The 11,730-nt window shown below is 38.9% G+C and overlaps 14 non-coding genes across 14 annotated transcripts; all 14 read left to right on the top strand.

Annotated features, from left to right (window-relative positions):
- Positions 1 to 220: 220 nt before the first annotated feature.
- On the top strand, positions 221 to 293 carry trnar-ucg (transfer RNA arginine (anticodon UCG)). The gene has a single exon. It is a non-coding gene; the product is annotated as a tRNA-Arg (tRNA).
- Positions 294 to 935: 642 nt separating this feature from the next.
- Positions 936 to 1,008, top strand: trnar-ucg (transfer RNA arginine (anticodon UCG)). Its single transcript has one exon. It is a non-coding gene; the product is annotated as a tRNA-Arg (tRNA).
- Positions 1,009 to 2,350: 1,342 nt separating this feature from the next.
- On the top strand, positions 2,351 to 2,423 carry trnar-ucg (transfer RNA arginine (anticodon UCG)). Its single transcript has one exon. It is a non-coding gene; the product is annotated as a tRNA-Arg (tRNA).
- Positions 2,424 to 4,122: 1,699 nt separating this feature from the next.
- On the top strand, positions 4,123 to 4,195 carry trnar-ucg (transfer RNA arginine (anticodon UCG)). Its single transcript has one exon. It is a non-coding gene; the product is annotated as a tRNA-Arg (tRNA).
- A 984-nt stretch (positions 4,196 to 5,179) lies between these two features.
- trnar-ucg (transfer RNA arginine (anticodon UCG)) lies at positions 5,180 to 5,252 on the top strand. Its single transcript has one exon. It is a non-coding gene; the product is annotated as a tRNA-Arg (tRNA).
- A 1,001-nt stretch (positions 5,253 to 6,253) lies between these two features.
- trnar-ucg (transfer RNA arginine (anticodon UCG)) lies at positions 6,254 to 6,326 on the top strand. The gene has a single exon. It is a non-coding gene; the product is annotated as a tRNA-Arg (tRNA).
- A 285-nt stretch (positions 6,327 to 6,611) lies between these two features.
- Positions 6,612 to 6,684, top strand: trnar-ucg (transfer RNA arginine (anticodon UCG)). The gene has a single exon. It is a non-coding gene; the product is annotated as a tRNA-Arg (tRNA).
- Positions 6,685 to 7,686: 1,002 nt separating this feature from the next.
- On the top strand, positions 7,687 to 7,759 carry trnar-ucg (transfer RNA arginine (anticodon UCG)). Its single transcript has one exon. It is a non-coding gene; the product is annotated as a tRNA-Arg (tRNA).
- A 644-nt stretch (positions 7,760 to 8,403) lies between these two features.
- Positions 8,404 to 8,476, top strand: trnaq-uug (transfer RNA glutamine (anticodon UUG)). The gene has a single exon. It is a non-coding gene; the product is annotated as a tRNA-Gln (tRNA).
- Positions 8,477 to 8,761: 285 nt separating this feature from the next.
- Positions 8,762 to 8,834, top strand: trnar-ucg (transfer RNA arginine (anticodon UCG)). The gene has a single exon. It is a non-coding gene; the product is annotated as a tRNA-Arg (tRNA).
- A 1,002-nt stretch (positions 8,835 to 9,836) lies between these two features.
- trnar-ucg (transfer RNA arginine (anticodon UCG)) lies at positions 9,837 to 9,909 on the top strand. Its single transcript has one exon. It is a non-coding gene; the product is annotated as a tRNA-Arg (tRNA).
- Positions 9,910 to 10,911: 1,002 nt separating this feature from the next.
- trnar-ucg (transfer RNA arginine (anticodon UCG)) lies at positions 10,912 to 10,984 on the top strand. Its single transcript has one exon. It is a non-coding gene; the product is annotated as a tRNA-Arg (tRNA).
- Positions 10,985 to 11,269: 285 nt separating this feature from the next.
- Positions 11,270 to 11,342, top strand: trnar-ucg (transfer RNA arginine (anticodon UCG)). The gene has a single exon. It is a non-coding gene; the product is annotated as a tRNA-Arg (tRNA).
- Positions 11,343 to 11,627: 285 nt separating this feature from the next.
- Positions 11,628 to 11,700, top strand: trnar-ucg (transfer RNA arginine (anticodon UCG)). The gene has a single exon. It is a non-coding gene; the product is annotated as a tRNA-Arg (tRNA).
- The last annotated feature ends 30 nt before the right edge of the window (positions 11,701 to 11,730 follow it).

The raw sequence follows: 11,730 nt of genomic DNA, 5'->3' as shown, positions 1-11,730 counted from the left end.
CTTGCTTTGAAAAGCTAGGACATTGTTATAATATTTAATAATCTAAGAGTGCGAGGCCTGAGTAATATTGTGTCTGATTATGCATCACAAGATTGAGGGATAGCGTCTCTTCGTACTTGTTCAATATAACTAGCTTTCCTCATTCGGACAGGTTCGCAATTTTCATGTCTATTGTGGTAAAACAAAGTCTGCATGATGTCATATAAGTGTATATGTAACAGGCTGCGTGGCCTAATGGATAAGGCGTCTGACTTCGAATCAGAAGATTGAGGGTTCGAGTCCCTTCGTGGTCGTTTAATTTCATAAACTCAGTTAATTTGGACTTGTTCGCAATTTGCGGAAATAAGTCTTTGTTCTTGTTGCTTTGAAATGCTAGAACATTGTCATGCAACTTCAATGATCTAAGAATGCGAGACCTGTGAAATATTGTGTCTGATTCTGCATCACAAGATTGAGGGATAGCGTCTCTTCGTACTTGTTCAATATAACTAGCTTTCCTCATTCGGACCGGTTCACAATTTTGATATCTATTGTTGCAAAACAACGTCTGAAATGTCATATTGGATTATGTGGAGTAGAGTGTGTCGCCTAATGGATAAGGTGTTTGACTTCAAATCAGAAGATTGAGGGTTTGACTCTCCTCGTTGTTGTTTAATTTCATTAGCACAGCTATTTTGGACATGTTCGCAATTTCCCGAGATAAGGCTTTGTTCTTCTTGCTTTGAAAAGCTAGGACATTGTTATAATATTTAATAATCTAAGAGTGCGAGGCCTGAGTAATATTGTGTCTGATTATGCATCACAAGATTGAGGGATAGAATCTCTTCGTACTTGTTCAATATCACTAGCTTTCCTCATTCGGACAGGTTCGCAATTTTCATGTCTATTGTGGTAAAACAACGTCTGCATGATGTCATATAGGAGTATATGTACCAGGCTGCGTGGCCTAATGGATAAGGCGTCTGACTTCGAATCAGAAGATTGAGGGTTCGAGTCCCTTCGTGGTCGTTTAATTTCATAAACTCAGTTAATTTGGACTTGTTCGCAACTTCCCGAGATAAGGCTTTGTTCTTCTTGCTTTGAAAAGCTAGGACATTGTTATAATATTTAATAATCTAAGAGTGCGAGGCCTGAGTAATATTGTGTCTGATTATGCATCACAAGATTGAGGGATAGCTTCTCTTCGTACTTGTTCAATATCACTAGCTTTCCTCATTCGGACAGGTTCGCAATTTTCATGTCTATTGTGGTAAAACAACGTCTGCATGATGTCATATAAGTGTATATGAAACAGGCTGCGTGGCCTAATGGATAAGGTGTCTGACTTCGAATCAGAAGATTGATGTTTCGAGTCCCTTCGTGGTCGGTTAATTTGGACTTGTTTGCAATTTCCTGAAATAAGTCTTTGTTCTTGTTGCTTTGAAATGCTAGAACATTGTCATGCAACTTCAATGATCTAAGAATGCGAGACCTGTGAAATATTGTGTCTGATTCTGCATCACAAGATTGAGGGATAGCTTCTCTTCGTACTTGTTCAATATAACTAGCTTTCCTCATTCGGACCGGTTCACAATTTTGATGTCTATTGTTGCAAAACAACGTCTGAATGATGTCATATTGGATTATGTGGAGTAGAGTGTGTCGCCTAATGGATAAGGTGTTTGACTTCAAATCAGACGATTGAGGGTTTGACTCTCCTCGTTGTTGTTTAATTTCATTAGCTCAGCTATTTTGGACATGTTCGCTACTTCCCGAGATAAGGCTTTGTTCTTCTTGCTTTGAAAAGCTAGGACATTGTTATACAATTTAATAATCTAAGAGTGCGAGGCCTGAGTAATATTGTGTCTGATTATGCATCACAAGATTGAGGGATAGCGTCTCTTCATACTTGTTCAATATCACTAGCTTTCCTCATTCGGACAGGTTCGCAATTTTTATGTCTATTGTGGCAAAACAACGTCTGCATGATGTCATATAGGAGTATATGTAACAGGTTGCGTGGCCTAATGGATAAGGCGTCTGACTTCGAAGCAGAAGATTGAGGGTTCGAGTCCCTTCGTGGTCGTTTAATTTCATAAACTCAGTTAATTTGGACTTGTTTGCAACTTCCCGAGATAAGGCTTTGTTCTTCTTGCTTTGAAAAGCTAGGACATTGTTATAATATTTAATAATCTAAGAGTGCGAAGCCTGAGTAATATTGTGTCTGATTATGCATCACAAGATTGAGGGATAGCGTCTCTTCGTACTTGTTCAATATCACTAGCTTTCCTCATTCGGACAGGTTCGCAATTTTCATGTCTATTGTGGTAAAACAACGTCTGCATGATGTCATATAGGAGTATATGAAACAGGCTGCGTGGCCTAATGGATAAGGCGTCTGACTTCGAATCAGAAGATTGAGGGTTCAAGTCCCTTCGTGGTCGTTTAATTTCATAAACTCAGTTAATTTGGACTTGTTTGCAATTTGCGGAAATAAGTCTTTGTTCTTGTTGCTTTGAAATGCTAGAACATTGTCATGCAACTTCAATGATCTAAGAATGCGAGACCTGTGAAATATTGTGTCTGATTCTGCATCACAAGATTGAGGGATAGCGTCTCTTCGTACTTGTTCAATATAACTAGCTTTCCTCATTCGGACCGGTTCACAATTTTGATATCTATTGTTGCAAAACAACGTCTGAAATGTCATATTGGATTATGTGGAGTAGAGTGTGTCGCCTAATGGATAAGGTGTTTGACTTCAAATCAGAAGATTGAGGGTTTGACTCTCCTCGTTGTTGTTTAATTTCATTAGCACAGCTATTTTGGACATGTTCGCAATTTCCCGAGATAAGGCTTTGTTCTTCTTGCTTTGAAAAGCTAGGACATTGTTATAATATTTAATAATCTAAGAGTGCGAGGCCTGAGTAATATTGTGTCTGATTATGCATCACAAGATTGAGGGATAGAATCTCTTCGTACTTGTTCAATATCACTAGCTTTCCTCATTCGGACAGGTTCGCAATTTTCATGTCTATTGTGGTAAAACAACGTCTGCATGATGTCATATAGGAGTATATGTACCAGGCTGCGTGGCCTAATGGATAAGGCGTCTGACTTCAAATCAGAAGATTGAGGGTTCGAGTCCCTTCGTGGTCGTTTAATTTCATAAACTCAGTTAATTTGGACTTGTTCGCAACTTCCCGAGATAAGGCTTTGTTCTTCTTGCTTTGAAAAGCTAGGACATTGTTATAATATTTAATAATCTAAGAGTGCGAGGCCTGAGTAATATTGTGTCTGATTATGCATCACAAGATTGAGGGATAGCTTCTCTTCGTACTTGTTCAATATCACTAGCTTTCCTCATTCGGACAGGTTCGCAATTTTCATGTCTATTGTGGTAAAACAACGTCTGCATGATGTCATATAAGTGTATATGAAACAGGCTGCGTGGCCTAATGGATAAGGTGTCTGACTTCGAATCAGAAGATTGATGTTTCGAGTCCCTTCGTGGTCGGTTAATTTGGACTTGTTTGCAATTTCCTGAAATAAGTCTTTGTTCTTGTTGCTTTGAAATGCTAGGACATTGTCATGCAACTTCAATGATCTAAGAATGCGAGACCTGTGAAATATTGTGTCTGATTCTGCATCACAAGATTGAGGGATAGCTTCTCTTCGTACTTGTTCAATATAACTAGCTTTCCTCATTCGGACCGGTTCACAATTTTGATGTCTATTGTTGCAAAACAACGTCTGAATGATGTCATATTGGATTATGTGGAGTAGAGTGTGTCGCCTAATGGATAAGGTGTTTGACTTCAAATCAGACGATTGAGGGTTTGACTCTCCTCGTTGTTGTTTAATTTCATTAGCTCAGCTATTTTGGACATGTTCGCAACTTCCCGAGATAAGGCTTTGTTCTTCTTGCTTTGAAAAGCTAGGACATTGTTATACAATTTAATAATCTAAGAGTGCGAGGCCTGAGTAATATTGTGTCTGATTATGCATCACAAGATTGAGGGATAGCGTCTCTTCATACTTGTTCAATATCACTAGCTTTCCTCATTCGGACAGGTTCGCAATTTTTATGTCTATTGTGGCAAAACAACGTCTGCATGATGTCATATAGGAGTATATGTAACAGGTTGCGTGGCCTAATGGATAAGGCGTCTGACTTCGAATCAGAAGATTGAGGGTTCGAGTCCCTTCGTGGTCGTTTAATTTCATAAACTCAGTTAATTTGGATTTGTTTGCAACTTCCCGAGATAAGGCTTTGTTCTTCTTGCTTTGAAAAGCTAGGACATTGTTATAATATTTAATAATCTAAGAGTGCGAAGCCTGAGTAATATTGTGTCTGATTATGCATCACAAGATTGAGGGATAGCGTCTCTTCGTACTTGTTCAATATCACTAGCTTTCCTCATTCGGACAGGTTCGCAATTTTCATGTCTATTGTGGTAAAACAACGTCTGCATGATGTCATATAGGAGTATATGAAACAGGCTGCGTGGCCTAATGGATAAGGTGTCTGACTTCGAATCAGAAGATTGATGTTTCGAGTCCTTTCGTGGTCGGTTAATTTGGACTTGTTTGCAATTTCCTGAAATAAGTCTTTGTTCTTGTTGCTTTGAAATGCTAGGACATTGTCATGCAACTTCAATGATCTAAGAATGCGAGACCTGTGAAATATTGTGTCTGATTCTGCATCACAAGATTGAGGGATAGCTTCTCTTCGTACTTGTTCAATATAACTAGCTTTCCTCATTCGGACCGGTTCACAATTTTGATGTCTATTGTTGCAAAACAACGTCTGAATGATGTCATATTGGATTATGTGGAGTAGAGTGTGTCGCCTAATGGATAAGGTGTTTGACTTCAAATCAGAAGATTGAGGGTTTGACTCTCCTCGTTGTTGTTTAATTTCATTAGCACAGCTATTTTGGACATGTTCGCAATATCCCGAGATAAGGCTTTGTTCTTCTTGCTTTGAAAAGCTAGGACATTGTTATAATATTTAATAATCTAAGAGTGCGAGGCCTGAGTAATATTGTGTCTGATTATGCATCACAAGATTGAGGGATAGCGTCTCTTCGTACTTGTTCAATATCACTAGCTTTCCTCATTCGGACAGGTTCGCAATTTTCATGTCTATTGTGGTAAAACAACGTCTGCATGATGTCATATAGGAGTATATGTAACAGGCTGCGTGGCCTAATGGATAAGGCGTCTGACTTCGAATCAGAAGATTGAGGGTTCGAGTCCCTTCGTGGTCGTTTAATTTCATAAACTCAGTTAATTTGGACTTGTTCGCAACTTCCCGAGATAAGGCTTTGTTCTTCTTGCTTTGAAAAGCTAGGACATTGTTATAATATTTAATAATCTAAGAGTGCGAGGCCTGAGTAATATTGTGTCTGATTATGCATCACAAGATTGAGGGATAGCGTCTCTTCGTACTTGTTCAATATAACTAGCTTTCCTCATTCGGACCGGTTCACAATTTTGATATCTATTGTTGCAAAACAACGTCTGAATGATGTCATATTGGATTATGTGGAGTAGAGTGTGTCGCCTAATGGATAAGGTGTTTGACTTCAAATCAGAAGATTGAGGGTTTGACTCTCCTCGTTGTTGTTTAATTTCATTAGCACAGCTATTTTGGACATGTTCGCAATTTCCCGAGATAAGGCTTTGTTCTTCTTGCTTTGAAAAGCTAGGACATTGTTATAATATTTAATAATCTAAGAGTGCGAGGCCTGAGTAATATTGTGTCTGATTATGCATCACAAGATTGAGGGATAGCTTCTCTTCGTACTTGTTCAATATCACTAGCTTTCCTCATTCGGACAGGTTCGCAATTTTCATGTCTATTGTGGTAAAACAACGTCTGCATGATGTCATATAGGAGTATATGTAACAGGCTGCGTGGCCTAATGGATAAGGCGTCTGACTTCGAATCAGAAGATTGAGGGTTCGAGTCCCTTCGTGGTAGTTTAATTTCATAAACTCAGTTAATTTGGACTTGTTCGCAACTTCCCGAGATAAGGCTTTGTTCTTCTTGCTTTGAAAAGCTAGGACATTGTTATAATATTTAATAATCTAAGAGTGCGAGGCCTGAGTAATATTGTGTCTGATTATGCATCACAAGATTGAGGGATAGCGTCTCTTCGTACTTGTTCAATATCACTAGCTTTCCTCATTCGGACAGGTTCGCAATTTTCATGTCTATTGTGGTAAAACAAAGTCTGCATGATGTCATATAAGTGTATATGAAACAGGCTGCGTGGCCTAATGGATAAGGCGTCTGACTTCGAATCAGAAGATTGAGGGTTCGAGTCCCTTCGTGGTCGTTTAATTTCATAAACTCAGTTAATTTGGACTTGTTCTCAACTTCCCGAGATAAGGCTTTGTTCTTCTTGCTTTGAAAAGCTAGGACATTGTTATAATATTTAATAATCTAAGAGTGCGAGGCCTGAGTAATATTGTGTCTGATTATGCATCACAAGATTGAGGGATAGCGTCTCTTCGTACTTGTTCAATATCACTAGCTTTCCTCATTCGGACAGGTTCGCAATTTTCATGTCTATTGTGGTAAAACAACGTCTGCATGATGTCATATAGGTGTATATGCAACAGGCTGCGTGGCCTAATGGATAAGGCGTCTGACTTCGAATCAGAAGATTGAGGGTTCGAGTCCCTTCGTGGTCATTTAATTTCGTAAACTCAGTTAATTTGGACTTGTTTGCAATTTCCTGAAATAAGTCTTTGTTCTTGTTGCTTTGAAATGCTAGGACATTGTCATGCAACTTCAATGATCTAAGAATGCGAGACCTGTGAAATATTGTGTCTGATTCTGCATCACAAGATTGAGGCATAGCTTCTCTTCGTACTTGTTCAATATAACTAGCTTTCCTCATTCGGACCGGTTCACCATTTTGATATCTATTGTTGCAAAACAACGTCTGAATGATGTCATATTGGATTATGTGGAGTAGAGTGTGTCGCCTAATGGATAAGGTGTTTGACTTCAAATCAGACGATTGAGGGTTTGACTCTCCTCGTTGTCGTTTAATTTCATTAGCACAGCTATTTTGGACATGTTCGCAACTTCCCGAGATAAGGCTTTGTTCTTCTTGCTTTGAAAAGCTAGGACATTGTTATAATATTTAATAATCTAAGAGTGCGAGGCCTGAGTAATATTGTGTCTGATTATGCATCACAAGATTGAGGGATAGCGTCTCTTCGTACTTGTTCAATATCACTAGCTTTCCTCATTCGGACAGGTTCGCAATTTTCATGTCTATTGTGGTAAAACAACGTCTGCATGATGTCATATAGGAGTATATGTAACAGGCTGCGTGGCCTAATGGATAAGGCGTCTGACTTCGAATCAGAAGATTGAGGGTTCTAGTCCCTTCGTGGTCGTTTAATTTCATGAACTCAGTTAATTTGGACTTGTTCGCAACTTCCTGAGATAAGGCTTTGTTCTTCTTGCTTTGAAAAGCTAGGACATTGTTATAATATTTAATAATCTAAGAGTGCGAGGCCTGAGTAATATTGTGTCTGATTATGCATCACAAGATTGAGGGATAGCGTCTCTTCGTACTTGTTCAATATCACTAGCTTTCCTCATTCGGACAGGTTCGCAATTTTCATGTCTATTGTGGTAAAACAACGTCTGCATGATGTCACATAGGTGTATATGCAACAGGCTGCGTGGCCTAATGGATATGGTGTCTGACTTCGAATCAGAAGATTGAGGGTTCGAGTCCCTTCGTGGTCGTTTAATTTCGTAAACTCAGTTAATTTGGACTTGTTTGCAATTTCCTGAAATAAGTCTTTGTTCTTGTTGCTTTGAAATGCTAGAACATTGTCATGCAACTTCAATGATCTAAGAATGCGAGACCTGTGAAATATTGTGTCTGATTCTGCATCACAAGATTGAGGGATAGCTTCTCTTCGTACTTGTTCAATATAACTAGCTTTCCTCATTCGGACCGGTTCACAATTTTGATATCTATTGTTGCAAAACAACGTCTGAATGATGTCATATTGGATTATGTGGAGTAGAGTGTGTCGCCTAATGGATAAGGTGTTTGACTTCAAATCAGACGATTGAGGGTTTGACTCTCCTCGTTGTTGTTTAATTTCATTAGCACAGCTATTTTGGACATGTTCGCAACTTCCCGAGATAAGGCTTTGTTCTTCTTGCTTTGAAAAGCTAGGACATTGTTATACAATTTAATAATCTAAGAGTGCGAGGCCTGAGTAATATTGTGTCTGATTATGCATCACAAGATTGAGGGATAGCGTCTCTTCATACTTGTTCAATATCACTAGCTTTCCTCATTCGGACAGGTTCGCAATTTTCATGTCTATTGTGGCAAAACAACGTCTGCATGATGTCATATAGGAGTATATGTAACAGGTTGCGTGGCCTAATGGATAAGGCGTCTGCCTTTGAATCAGAAGATTGAGGGTTCGAGTCCCTTCGTGGTCGTTTAATTTCATAAACTCAGTTAATTTGGACTTGTTCGCAACTTCCCGAGATAAGGCTTTGTTCTTCTTGCTTTGAAAAGCTAGGACATTGTTATAATATTTAATAATCTAAGAGTGCGAAGCCTGAGTAATATTGTGTCTGATTATGCATCACAAGATTGAGGGATAGCGTCTCTTCGTACTTGTTCAATATCACTAGCTTTCCTCATTCGGACAGGTTCGCAATTTTCATGTCTATTGTGGTAAAACAACGTCTGCATGATGTCATATAGGAGTATATGAAACAGGCTGCGTGGCCTAATGGATAAGGCGTCTGACTTCGAATCAGAAGATTGAGGGTTCAAGTCCCTTCGTGGTCGTTTAATTTCATAAACTCAGTTAATTTGGACTTGTTTGCAATTTGCGGAAATAAGTCTTTGTTCTTGTTGCTTTGAAATGCTAGAACATTGTCATGCAACTTCAATGATCTAAGAATGCGAGACCTGTGAAATATTGTGTCTGATTCTGCATCACAAGATTGAGGGATAGCGTCTCTTCGTACTTGTTCAATATAACTAGCTTTCCTCATTCGGACCGGTTCACAATTTTGATATCTATTGTTGCAAAACAACGTCTGAATGATGTCATATTGGATTATGTGGAGTAGAGTGTGTCGCCTAATGGATAAGGTGTTTGACTTCAAATCAGAAGATTGAGGGTTTGACTCTCCTCGTTGTTGTTTAATTTCATTAGCACAGCTATTTTGGACATGTTCGCAATTTCCCGAGATAAGGCTTTGTTCTTCTTGCTTTGAAAAGCTAGGACATTGTTATAATATTTAATAATCTAAGAGTGCGAGGCCTGAGTAATATTGTGTCTGATTATGCATCACAAGATTGAGGGATAGCGTCTCTTCGTACTTGTTCAATATAACTAGCTTTCCTCATTCGGACCGGTTCACAATTTTGATATCTATTGTTGCAAAACAACGTCTGAATGATGTCATATTGGATTATGTGGAGTAGAGTGTGTCGCCTAATGGATAAGGTGTTTGACTTCAAATCAGAAGATTGAGGGTTTGACTCTCCTCGTTGTTGTTTAATTTCATTAGCACAGCTATTTTGGACATGTTCGCAATTTCCCGAGATAAGGCTTTGTTCTTCTTGCTTTGAAAAGCTAGGACATTGTTATAATATTTAATAATCTAAGAGTGCGAGGCCTGAGTAATATTGTGTCTGATTATGCATCACAAGATTGAGGGATAGCGTCTCTTCGTACTTGTTCAATATCACTAGCTTTCCTCATTCGGACAGGTTCGCAATTTTCATGTCTATTGTGGTAAAACAACGTCTGCATGATGTCATATAGGAGTATATGAAACAGGCTGCGTGGCCTAATGGATAAGGCGTCTGACTTCGAATCAGAAGATTGAGGGTTCAAGTCCCTTCGTGGTCGTTTAATTTCATAAACTCAGTTAATTTGGACTTGTTTGCAATTTGCGGAAATAAGTCTTTGTTCTTGTTGCTTTGAAATGCTAGAACATTGTCATGCAACTTCAATGATCTAAGAATGCGAGACCTGTGAAATATTGTGTCTGATTCTGCATCACAAGATTGAGGGATAGCGTCTCTTCGTACTTGTTCAATATAACTAGCTTTCCTCATTCGGACCGGTTCACAATTTTGATATCTATTGTTGCAAAACAACGTCTGAATGATGTCATATTGGATTATGTGGAGTAGAGTGTGTCGCCTAATGGATAAGGTGTTTGACTTCAAATCAGAAGATTGAGGGTTTGACTCTCCTCGTTGTTGTTTAATTTCATTAGCACAGCTATTTTGGACATGTTCGCAATTTCCCGAGATAAGGCTTTGTTCTTCTTGCTTTGAAAAGCTAGGACATTGTTATAATATTTAATAATCTAAGAGTGCGAGGCCTGAGTAATATTGTGTCTGATTATGCATCACAAGATTGAGGGATAGCGTCTCTTCGTACTTGTTCAATATAACTAGCTTTCCTCATTCGGACCGGTTCACAATTTTGATATCTATTGTTGCAAAACAACGTCTGAATGATGTCATATTGGATTATGTGGAGTAGAGTGTGTCGCCTAATGGATAAGGTGTTTGACTTCAAATCAGAAGATTGAGGGTTTGACTCTCCTCGTTGTTGTTTAATTTCATTAGCACAGCTATTTTGGACATGTTCGCAATTTCCCGAGATAAGGCTTTGTTCTTCTTGCTTTGAAAAGCTAGGACATTGTTATAATATTTAATAATCTAAGAGTGCGAGGCCTGAGTAATATTGTGTCTGATTATGCATCACAAGATTGAGGGATAGCGTCTCTTCGTACTTGTTCAATATCACTAGCTTTCCTCATTCGGACAGGTTCGCAATTTTCATGTCTATTGTGGTAAAACAACGTCTGCATGATGTCATATAGGAGTATATGTAACAGGCTGCGTGGCCTAATGGATAAGGCGTCTGACTTCGAATCAGAAGATTGAGGGTTCGAGTCCCTTCGTGGTCGTTTAATTTCATGAACTCAGTTAATTTGGACTTGTTCGCAACTTCCCGAGATAAGGCTTTGTTCTTCTTGCTTTGAAAAGCTAGGACATTGTTATAATATTTAATAATCTAAGAGTGCGAGGCCTGAGTAATATTGTGTCTGATTATGCATCACAAGATTGAGGGATAGCGTCTCTTCGTACTTGTTCAATATCACTAGCTTTCCTCATTCGGACAGGTTCGCAATTTTCATGTCTATTGTGGTAAAACAAAGTCTGCATGATGTCATATAAGAGTATATGCAACAGGCTGCGTGGCCTAATGGATAAGGCGTCTGACTTCGAATCAGAAGATTGAGGGTTCGAGTCCCTTCGTGGTCGTTTAATTTCATAAACTCAGTTAATTTGGACTTGTTCTCAACTTCCCGAGATAAGGCTTTGTTCTTCTTGCTTTGAAAAGCTAGGACATTGTTATAATATTTAATAATCTAAGAGTGCGAGGCCTGAGTAATATTGTGTCTGATTATGCATCACAAGATTGAGGGATAGCGTCTCTTCGTACTTGTTCAATATCACTAGCTTTCCTCATTCGGACAGGTTCGCAATTTTCATGTCTATTGTGGTAAAACAACGTCTGCATGATGTCATATAGGTGTATATGCAACAGGCTGCGTGGCCTAATGGATAAGGCGTCTGACTTCGAATCAGAAGATTGAGGGTTCGAGTCCCTTCGTGGTCATTTAATTTCGTAAACTCAGTTCATTTGGAC

This window comes from Salvelinus alpinus, chromosome 25 (assembly GCF_045679555.1).
Source record: "Salvelinus alpinus chromosome 25, SLU_Salpinus.1, whole genome shotgun sequence".
NCBI classification, from domain to species: domain Eukaryota; kingdom Metazoa; phylum Chordata; class Actinopteri; order Salmoniformes; family Salmonidae; genus Salvelinus; species Salvelinus alpinus.
The sequence above is the reverse complement of the archived record's forward strand: the minus strand, read 5'-3'. Positions and strand labels throughout refer to the sequence as shown.